The 10,761-nt window shown below is 38.2% G+C and overlaps 1 long non-coding RNA gene across 1 annotated transcript in view; it reads left to right on the top strand.

Moving 5' to 3' along the window:
• The first annotated feature begins 545 nt into the window (after window positions 1–545).
• Window positions 546–10,761, top strand: part of LOC129458837 (uncharacterized) — a 20,389-nt gene continuing 10,173 nt past the window's right edge. Inside the window, exons 1-3 of the long non-coding RNA XR_008649741.2 lie at window positions 546–687; window positions 1,269–1,402; window positions 4,502–4,555. This is a non-coding gene — a long non-coding RNA (uncharacterized lncRNA). The remainder of the gene's footprint in view (window positions 688–1,268; window positions 1,403–4,501; window positions 4,556–10,761) is intronic.

The following is a 10,761-nucleotide window of genomic DNA, read 5'->3' as shown; positions in this document are numbered from 1 at the left end:
AGGTGGGATTAGTAGGTGATTGGTGGAAAGGTGGTAGTAGGTTTATGATTGGTAGTAGGTGGGATTAGTAGTTTGTGGGATTAGTAGGTGATTGGTAGAAAGAAGGGAGGTCTGGAAAGTCCTCAGGCATGCACAATTATCTCTTCATGTTACCTCACGAATCACATTTGCAAATTTGGGGAACTTAGTAGGAAACACGGTGGAAATGAAAATTTTATCCTGCACAGACTCCAGTTGACCATGTTGGTTCCAATCAATTTCAGCCTTTTTTTTTTAAATATCACAAGCAGCGGGAGTTTCAGCATTCAGCAAGTTGTTTATTTTCTTATCTGCCCTCATACAAGCTCAAGAATTTCTGTTATTCACTGGCTTCTTTAACTCTGTGGCACAATTTCACCTCCTAACGATATCATCATCTTAAGAGTTAGGATTTCAATATATGAATTAGATAGGGACACAAACATTCAGACCATAACAATAAGTGTGGGAAATTTCTTTGCCCTTTAAGTGAACAATATCATGCGAAGATACCAGGCTGACCCTTTTAAAAGTTAGCACTTCTGACCAATGTCAGTTTTGAGTAGCTGAGGACACCGTAGTTTCATTGTCCTGTTAGTGGAGATGGGTTTTCAGAGTGTCATCATGGCTGGAGAACCAGGTCTGGACACATGATCACTCAGGGGCAAGGTGAGTGAGCTACACATGCCCCTGATTTGACTGTGCAGGCCGTACACTTACCAGCTCAACTATACAATCCTGTGTTTTGAGGCTGTTTGGAGGTATATGATCCAGGATGCCTGAATCAAACCAACACTAAAACCAGAAATACCTAAAAATGAGGCATTGTAAAAATGATGGCAAATATTGTTTCCGTCTGTTTCGGCCTTGTTTTTTTGTTGTTGTTTTTGTTTTTGTTTTTGTTTTTAATGCTTACCACTGGCCCCAAGCATTGTAAGTGCTAGTGACTTCAACAGTGGTCAAGTGAGAGGCTGGGGAAGGGTGAAGCGGCAACTTTGGAATACGGACTTGTAAAGCTGTTTTGTATTGTTACCTGTGCTTCATCCTATATTAAAATGTTTTTTTCTTTCATTGGAAAAGAGCTTTGTAGTTTTACCTTGGCTAAGCTCTTTCTTACTCAGCGGCTTTTGCAAAGCTACAGTGAAGTCATTTTTGCTTATTATTTGTGCTTCTACCTACTTCCAAAAAGGATCTAAGATGACTTATTCCCCAAACAATTGTGCTAACCCTAGGCCTTCATTCTCTTCCAGACCATCTGTTCCTCTTTACCATGAAGTCATAGTACTATATTTGTGACAGCACAATCATTTCCATGGCAACAGGATGTGGTCTCATCACTGAATCCTGATTTCACTCTGACAAAGATCAAGCAGCAGGGGATTGGGTAGTATATTCTGACATTTTCTATTCTTTTTCAAGTTTAGTGTCTCTCTGAAGAAATTCCTACTTTTGATTCTAAAATTTTATACTCAGCCTAGAAATATGTTTTTGCAGAGTTTACATACGAAGTATTTGCCCAGCAAATAATTAGACATGCAAGCCAAAAATAATAGTTTGAGAAAAATCACACAAATACACACACACACACACACACACACACACTATGATATGAAACTTGCTTGAAAGTGAGATGATTAGCAAATGCCATTCTGGTTTGGATAAAAGAAAAAAGAACAGCAAATCAATTTAAAAGACGAGAAACTTCTAAGCCTAAGAAATTTGCTTTGATGACTGTGATAAGCAGTGGAAGGGACCTGACCTAGTTCTTACTCAATGCTTTCCTTATCTTCTTTAGCACAAATAAGACACGAAAGGGCCTTCCCATGTGAGCTCAGACTATCTGACCAGGGAAAGATAGATGGATAGCTTTATTAATATGAATGACCAATATTCGTATAATTTTGTCCATTTGCTTTGATTGCACAATTTAATTACACAGTCTTTGGAGAAACTCCTTAGAAAACTATTGCTATACTATGCAATTGAGTTAAAAGTATAAACTTTAAAAAGAGAACTAGTTACTACAGCATCAGAAAAAAAATACTTAATTGGTCCATTAATTTAGCAGCTTTACAGGACAGATGGCAAAGACCGTTAAAATGAGGCTCTGCTAGACATATTACATAACATAATATATATTATATATATTGTATATAGCATGTTACATATGTGTAATGTCATATGTATTATATAAGATATCTGTGTCGGAGAAAAAGAGTAACTTGTAAGACTTGATCATGTTCCCTTCTTCTGTTCTCCTCCAGCTTCCTTGTTGAGTCTAAGGGGTAAGTCAGGGAAAGAAATAGGGAGAAAAGTTGGTAAAGGACAGAAAGAAGAACTGAAGGAGAAGCTAAAGCAATTTACATTAAAAAGAAAAAAAAGATAAGAATTACCCGCGGTGGAAAAGATCTGGAAGGAAGGGGAAAGGGACAGAGAAAGTAGGGAGGTGAGAGGTGAAGAGAGTGGTTGAAATCTGAGCAGGAGCATTTGGACAGCAGCTGCTCTGCAGCGTGGGGCTTTGGGGAAATAGGAAAGGAGGATTTTGACTAAGTTCCATTGTTTGCGATGGGATGTGATTCATCACTTTGCTACTTCTTTGAGAGGCTTCAGTGAAAATAAATTATTTTTCAAAGCTCTTTAAAGATGGATTTGTGATTCTTTTGAATGAGACAAAATGTTCAGATGGACTCTAAGGCTACAGAAAGACTTATTCTGATTTTACAAATATATATGTAAGCAGCCTCTCTTGAGGAAAATAGTAAGTGGTGCTATCATTGACTGCTATCTCTGACCCTCGGAGATTATGTTGACCAGAGCTGTCCCAGTCCCAAATAATGTAATATTTGCAGTAGGTACTGTCCAGAGATGAGTGGCCTTCTGTGGTCTGGAGTTTCTAACTCTAACGAAACTTAATTTTAGCCTTAAAGGATTTAGGAACTTAAAAGAATCAAATGTGGAAGGGTAGAAAAAGACACAATGATTGCTTCAGAGAACCCTACCACCAAGCCAGTTTTTGAGGCCTACGAGAAGGTTCAAAGGATAATTACAGAGAGCATCATGATACCTAAAGGACAGGCTTCACTGACAATTGAAGTATTAAGGCCTGCTCTAATCTCACGTGGGTCTGAGTCTTATTACAGACTGTAGTTGCTTCAAAAAATGCAGAGCCTTTACTCACGCATAGGAGCATGGTAATAAGTGGGAAGGAAGTCCTTCTGTGAAGGTCATCATCACTTTTGATCTCATCATTATTTTCCTACTGTGAACATCATAATAGAGGATATGTAATGATTCAGGGGAGGGCAAGGTAAGACAAGGTGAAAATGATCATCAGGATAGAAATGGGAGGCCAGGGCAAGAGTAGGAAGGCTCAGCGATTCCCAAGTGTCCCACCTAACATTAGTGCATGAGATGCACTGTGATAAAAAAGAGTTCTGTGAGAAGACAATTTTGGGCACAGTGTATAATTGTTTTTCCTTTGGAAAAATACCCACTTGCACGCTATAGGCTCTGAGAAGTCCCAACAAGAAAAAAATTTCTGCTTAAACTACTGTTGCCCAAAATTATTTGATCATAAAACATTTTAGCAACATCTATTAACATTACAAGAGACTGGTATTATTCAGAACATACATTGGCTAATATTGGGGCAGATGATGTATCTAAAATCACCTCATAACAGGTTATATTACTGTGATAGCTTTAAAAAATACTGAAGGGCACAGGCCTACTGTCAACCTGTATTCAATTACTGTGACTTTTGGCCTTCCTATAATTTTGGTGTAGGACTTCACCCTACTATACAGTCAGGGCTTGCTTTATAAAAACTGGGTAGAGTTTGCATGTAACACTCTACAAAGCTTCATCCCTTCCTTCAGTGCTCCCAAATGCTCATTACCTTCATGATGCCTGTTACTACCCAGAAACTCTCATTTGGCAAATCTCCAGGATGTAAACTTTTCTCTGCAGGACTGCATGCATCAGTGTCTTTAAACTCCCTCCCACCAAACCAATCTTATTTTTCAAGAAACAGCTTTCTGCTAGGGAACCAACGAAAAAAATTCATCCTAATGTTTCCAGGTTAGCCACGTTACACATTTGCAGCCTGACAGGGACTTCCTGAAAATGTAATGCCTTTATCCTAAAATAAAAATAAAAGAAGTTCCATGGTAGGGATTTCCAGAACTGGGACAAGTTAACAAAAGGAAATGTTTTGAGTTAGATGGGCCTTTAATGATCCACAGATAGTATCCCTTGAGAAGTCGCCTCTTCTCTTCAAAAGAAGGGGACTCAGTCAGCAGGATGATGCTCTCTTTGAAGGAACCATGCTTGACTGTGTGATATATTTCTTTCAAAAAATACAAGCATCACTGGCACAGAGTCTCATAAGTGTGTGTAGGGGAGGTATCTACGTTTAATGAATAAACAGTTGTCTCTGCTTGGGTGTGGACTTTAAACTTTTTTTTTGTTTATTTTTGAATAGGTAACACACTCATGTATACAAAATCAAAAGGCACAAAAGAGCATATCATGAAAAGTGAGTTTCTCTTTTTTTCTCAGTGATTCTGTTTTCCTCCCCAGGGGCAACCACTATTACCAATTTCTTAAATTTCCTTCCATGGACATTCTATATATAAAAATGTATATATGTATTTTTAAACATATATAATTTTTCTTTTTTTACACAGATGGTAGTGTAATATACATACTACTCTATTTTATTTTATTTTTGCATTTATCAAGATATCTTAGCTACCTTTCCATATGGAGAGCTAATGACTTGGCTATTTTAACAGCTGAGTGTTGTTCGCTGAATGCCTGTGCCATTTTGTTTTGCCATTCTATTGAGGGATATATATGTTGTTGCCAATCTTTTGTATTATTAACAATATTGCATTGAATAGACTCACTGGATAAATACCTAGACATGGAATATGTGTCAATATGTATGTGCATTTTTACTTTTGAAAGATATTTCCAACTTTCTCTCCATCCCTTACACATCCATCAACTATTTATGACTGGTTACTTCCACAAACTTTCATCAAAACAATATTTTATTGAATGTGTTTTTTTTTTTTTTTTTTTTTTTTTTTTTTTTTTGAGACGGAGTCTCGCTCTGTCGCCCAGGCTGGAGTGCAGTGGCGCAATCTCGGCTCACTGCAAGCTCCGCCTCCCGGGTTCACGCCATTCTCCTGCCTCAGCCTCTCCGAGTAGCTGGGACTACAGGCGCCCGCCACCACGCCCGGCTAATTTTTTGTATTTTTAGTAGAGACGGGGTTTCACCGTGGTCTCGATCTCCTGACCTCTTGATCCGCCCGCCTCGGCCTCCCAAAGTGCTGGGATTACAAGCGTGAGCCACCGCGCCCAGCCGAATGTTTTAATCTTTTACAGTTTGATAGGTGAAAATTACATGTGTGTGTGTGTGTTTTTTTTTTTTTTTTTTTTTTTTTTTTTATAACGCAGGAACCAAAGAGAGAGAAGTTGCAACTCAGTTTAAGTAGAGTGGTGCTGAATTAAAATAATAAGTTTACCTTAGATAAAAAGTAATTGAGATTTAAGTAGGTTACTTCAAAAAATTAAAGACAGCCAGGCACGATGGCTCACGCCTGTAACCCCAGCACTTTGGGAGGCCGAGGCAGGTGGATCACAAGGTCAGCAGATCGAGACCATCCTGGCTAACACGGTGAAACCCATCTCTACTAAAAATATAAAAAAATTAGCCAGGCATGATGGCAGGCACCTGTAGTCCAAGCTACTCAGGAGGCTGAGGCAGGAGAATGGTGTGAACCCGGAAGGCAGAGCTTGCAGTGAGCGGAGATCACGCCACTTCACTCCAGCCTGGGCGACAGAGCGAGACTCCGTCTCAACAACAACAACAACAAATTAAAGATACTTTCTACCAAGAAGCCTAACACGTACATAATTCTGACGGACACTTTTAGAAAAGGAGGAAAACCCATAATCTCCTGAGAGTTTTCTAGCTTCACAATTCTGTGATTTCTGTAATTCCATGGAATAAGAAAGTACTGAACAGTGAGAAGAATACTTTCATTACCAATCCATCCGTGATCACAGTTTAGAAAATAAAGGGAAAACGTTTCTTTTGTAAATCACTAAATATAGATCAGGAGAAAAGAGGGAGACTATAGTTGTCTCCACTTCTGATTCACCTCAGCCTCCTAGTCTGGTGGCCACATCCAGGACCTTAAAATCAGCTGGAGCCATTCAACCTCCCAAATTTCAAATTCATGCCTCTTACCATTTGACCACAGCTTCTGGCCTTCCAGCCACCTCATTTCATTATTGTCACCACACTTGTTCTCTCAATTGACTAGGCCTTTCCCCTTTCCTCTTTCTCCACCCAAGACTACCCACTTTTCTCCCCAGTGAGAAATTTAACTATATCACTATCCATCTTTGCTTCCTTCTTTCCTAACATAAACATGCACTATAAACTTAAATGTTTATGAAATATCTAATTTTTCTGTGAATAAATGCAACTTCGATTGCGAGCCTCCATCCTAACACACAATCATGGCAAATTCTCTGCCTTTCTCCGGATTGTATCTACATTTTCAGAGTTTGGGGATTGTATTATGCCGTAGGGGGTGGATGGGGTTTCAGGGAACCCTGCCACACATACTGCAACCACCTTCTCTTTGCACTGGCAGTCTGCAGATCACCATCGTCAACCATCTGACTGTCAGAGCATGCTGGATGCTGCCAGGCTGTCAACTCCTTCAGGCCCTCAGGTGCACAGGAAGTCATTCCTCTGCTGCACTGCTGCATGAGGTTGGCTTGGGCCCATGCTCCTAGACATCACTGACATCACTCAGTCTTTCTTTGTCCTTTCATGAAAACAAACAAAATATTTCAAAGTATGAACAATAATATAAACCATCCACGTACTTATCACCCCAAATGAACTAATGTTACTGTCTTTTCGTATTTCCATCAAAGTATTTTTTAAAGAAATAAAGATAAAGGTCAAGTCTCCCATATGTCCTAAATAGCATAATTCCTTTACTTTCTTTACCCCCAGAGGTAATCACTATCATGAATTTGGTGCAAATCTGCTAGTCCATTGTTTGACATAACTGTAGAAAAACACAATATCTTGTATTGTTTTTTAAAAGTGTATGCACACAGTATCATACAGATATAATATGCTGCAACTTAATGTTGCAGAATGTTTTCAAAATATATCCATATATTGATATAAAGTCAGTCAGTTATTTTAATTTCTGTACTGTCTATCACGAATGAATACACAACAGTTTGTTCCCATTCATTCATTCCTGGGTTGTTTCTAGTGTTTTGTTGATACAAACAAATATTGCAACAACTATCCCTTCCTAACCTTTTTCACCATATAGTAGTCTCTCTCACAGTAAATGACATCACCAGGCACTGGGCCTAGGTGCTCCGCCAAAAACTTCAGTCATCCTTGAACCCCTTTCCTCACATCTCAAATCCCCATCAAGTTGTCTGTTTTGGCTTCAAAATATATTCTGGATCCAACCACTTCTCAATACTTTCAACCAATCCAAGTGACCAACATCACTTTCCTATGATTGCAATTGTTTTCTAATAATGCTACACCCTACAGTCTCTTCTACACAGAACAGCCAGAGTGGCCTTTTAAGAATGCACTTTCGATCAATAGTATCTGATATGGTTTGGTCGTGTTCCCACCCAAATCTCATCTTGAATTGTAACTGCCACAATTCCCATGTGTTGTGGAAGGAACCCGGTGGGAGGTGATTGGATGATGGGGGCGGGTTTTCCTTCCACTGTTCTCGTGATAGTGAATGAGTCTTACGAGATCTGATGGTTTTAGAAAACGGGAATTTCCCTCCACAAGCTCAGTCTTCTCTTGTTTGCTGCCATGTGAGACGTGGCTTTCACTTTCTGCCGTGACTGTGAGGCCTCCCCAGCCACGTGGAACTGTTAAGTCCAATAAACCTCTTTCTTTTGTAAATTGCCCAGTCTCAGGTATGTCTTTATCAGCAGTGTGAAAACGGACTAATACGGTATGCCTGTGCAAAACCCTCCAATGGCTTCTCATTCCGCCAAAAAGTCCAAACTCCTTACCTTGGCCGGATGGCCTTATGTGATGTAGCCTTTGCCTATCTTCCAGATTCATCTCTTGCCACTTTCCAGTCACTAACTCCACCCCACCTCATGGGCCTTCTTCCTTTCTTCCAGTGTTTCAAGCACATTTCTGCCATTCCTTCTTGCCTGAAGTGCACTTTTCTTAGAACATAAACACAGGTCGTGTTCCCTCACTTCTCTAAGTTTCCTCAAATTCACCTCAGGGAGGCCCTCCCCATCCATCTTACCTAAAATAGTACTTCCAGCCCCTATCCCTTTACCCTGCCTGACCTGATATATGTGTTTATTCATAAGTTTGTCTCAATTTCATGAGAACAGTCTTGTCCATCATTTTATTCCCACAGCCTCATATAATGCTTGGTTTATATAGGAACTTGATAAATATTTATTCAATAAATACATTAATAAATGTTTCCTTATATGTGTTTTCAACCTTTTTTTCTAAATTATAGATGTTTCTGGATCATAGAATGTTTGCATTTTCAACTAGGCAAGGTATTTCCAAATTGCTCTCCTAAGTAGTTGTATCAATTTACATCTCAACAGAAAGTAAGATTTTTTCATTTCCTTATATCCTTGCCAACACATGACATTGCCCGATTTAGATTCACCAATCTCATGGATGTTTTGATTTGTATTTATCTGATTACTAGAGTGAGGTTGAGCATATTTTTTTTACTTCATTTTCTATTAGATTATCTTTCTCTTATTTACAAAAGTAATATATGTTTTCTGAATACTAATCTTTTGTTTAATATATGTTACAATTATCTTCTCCCAGACTGTGGCATTCCTTTTAATTTTGTTTATGGGATATTTTATCAAACAGAAGTACTAAATTTGGAGTGTTCAAATTTATTAGGTTTTTCCTTCATAATTTGTGCTTTTGATGTTACATTTAAGTAATCCTTCCTTCCCCTGTGATCATGAAATGTGTTCTCCTATAATTTCTTCTAATAGTTATTAAGTTTTTACTTTGTTCCAGGTTTAGATCTTTTTCATCTGGAATTCAGTTTATACCAGTGGCTCCCAAACTGTAGTGTGGGGATACCTGTAGAGTCCCCAAGACCCTTTCAGGAGCCCTACAAGGTCAAAACTATTTTCATAATCATACTAAGATGTTATTTGTCTTTTTTGCTCTCATTCTTTCATAAACAGTGGAGTCTTCCAGAGGCTACACAACATATAATGATGTCATCACTCTGATGCCTAATAGAATGTGTGCTTATCTGTTCATGTGTTTTACAGATTTCTCAGTTTTAATTTCTAATATGATAAATATTGACAGATACAACCCACATAAACAGAAGCTCTGTGGGACCTTCAGTAATTTTTAAGAGTATAGGTGGCTCATGCCTGTAATCTCAGCACTTTGGGAGGCTGAGTTGGGTGGATCACCTGAGGTCAGGAGTTCGAGACCAGCCTGACCAACATGGAGAAACCCCATCTCTACTAAAAATACAAAATTAGCCAGGTGTGGTGGCGCATGACTGTAATCCCAGCTACTCAGAAGGCTGAGGCAGGAGAGTCACTTGAACCTAGGAGGCAGAGGTTGCAGTGAGCCGAGATCACTCCATTGCACTCCAGCCTGGGCAACAGAGCGAAACTCTGTCTCAAAAAAAGAGTATAAAGAAGTCCTTAGACCAAAAAGCTTGAGAATTGCTGGTATAAGGTATAAGAAAGGAATCTAATATTTTTTTCTTTTTTTTAGTATAGAAAGTCAGTATTCCCCAAACCCACTAGATTTATAATGTTTCCTCTATCATATGTCAAGGTCTCATATGTACATGTGTCTACCTCAGGACTTTTCTTCATATTACAACCACTGTACTATTTAATTACTAGAGTTCTACAAGGAACCTTCCTTTCTGGAAAGGCAAATTACACTTTCTTAATTTTTTAGAATTGTCTTGGCTCTTCTTAAAACTATTCTCCCTATAAATAACTTTAGAATCAGCTTGTCAAGTTCCACAAAAAAATCTTGTTGAGAATTTGATTGAAATTGCATTGAATTGTGGAGAATCATACTTCTTATAGCATTGATTTTCTGTTCTGTGAATTTAGTATTACATATTACACATTTTTTATTACAATCTTTTTTTTTTGCCCTTTGCTATTTATAACATTCTTCATAAAGGTTTTGCACATTTGTGTTAGATTTGTTCCTAAGTATCTTCTTATTTCTGTTGCAAGTATAAATGTGATCTTTTCCTCTCATTACATAGGTGTATGAATTTCCTATTACTTAGGTATATAGGATTGCTATTGATTTTTCACATCGATCATGTATTTAACCATACTCAACACTTAGTCATTCTAATTTTTTTTCTTATAGAGCCTCTTGGAGTTTCTGGCTGAGAAATGATACTGTGCACACATATTTTTATTCTTCCTTGCTAATCACTGAATACCTCTTTTTCTCTTATCATAAATACAGGGGCTAGAACTTGTGGTATGATGTTTAATCGTAGAGGTTTCAGCAGGCTGGCTATATTCTTGACTCTAATAGAAATGCTTCTATATTCTCATAATTAAATATGTTATAGACTCTTCATATGTACTCACATGAAGTTAATATTTCTAGTTAATTAAGACATTTTGTTTTAAATTACAGTTCTTAAATTT

This window comes from Symphalangus syndactylus, chromosome 19 (assembly GCF_028878055.3).
Source record: "Symphalangus syndactylus isolate Jambi chromosome 19, NHGRI_mSymSyn1-v2.1_pri, whole genome shotgun sequence".
Classification (NCBI taxonomy): Eukaryota; Metazoa; Chordata; class Mammalia; order Primates; family Hylobatidae; genus Symphalangus; species Symphalangus syndactylus.
This window is presented reverse-complemented; position numbering and strand designations above follow the sequence as displayed.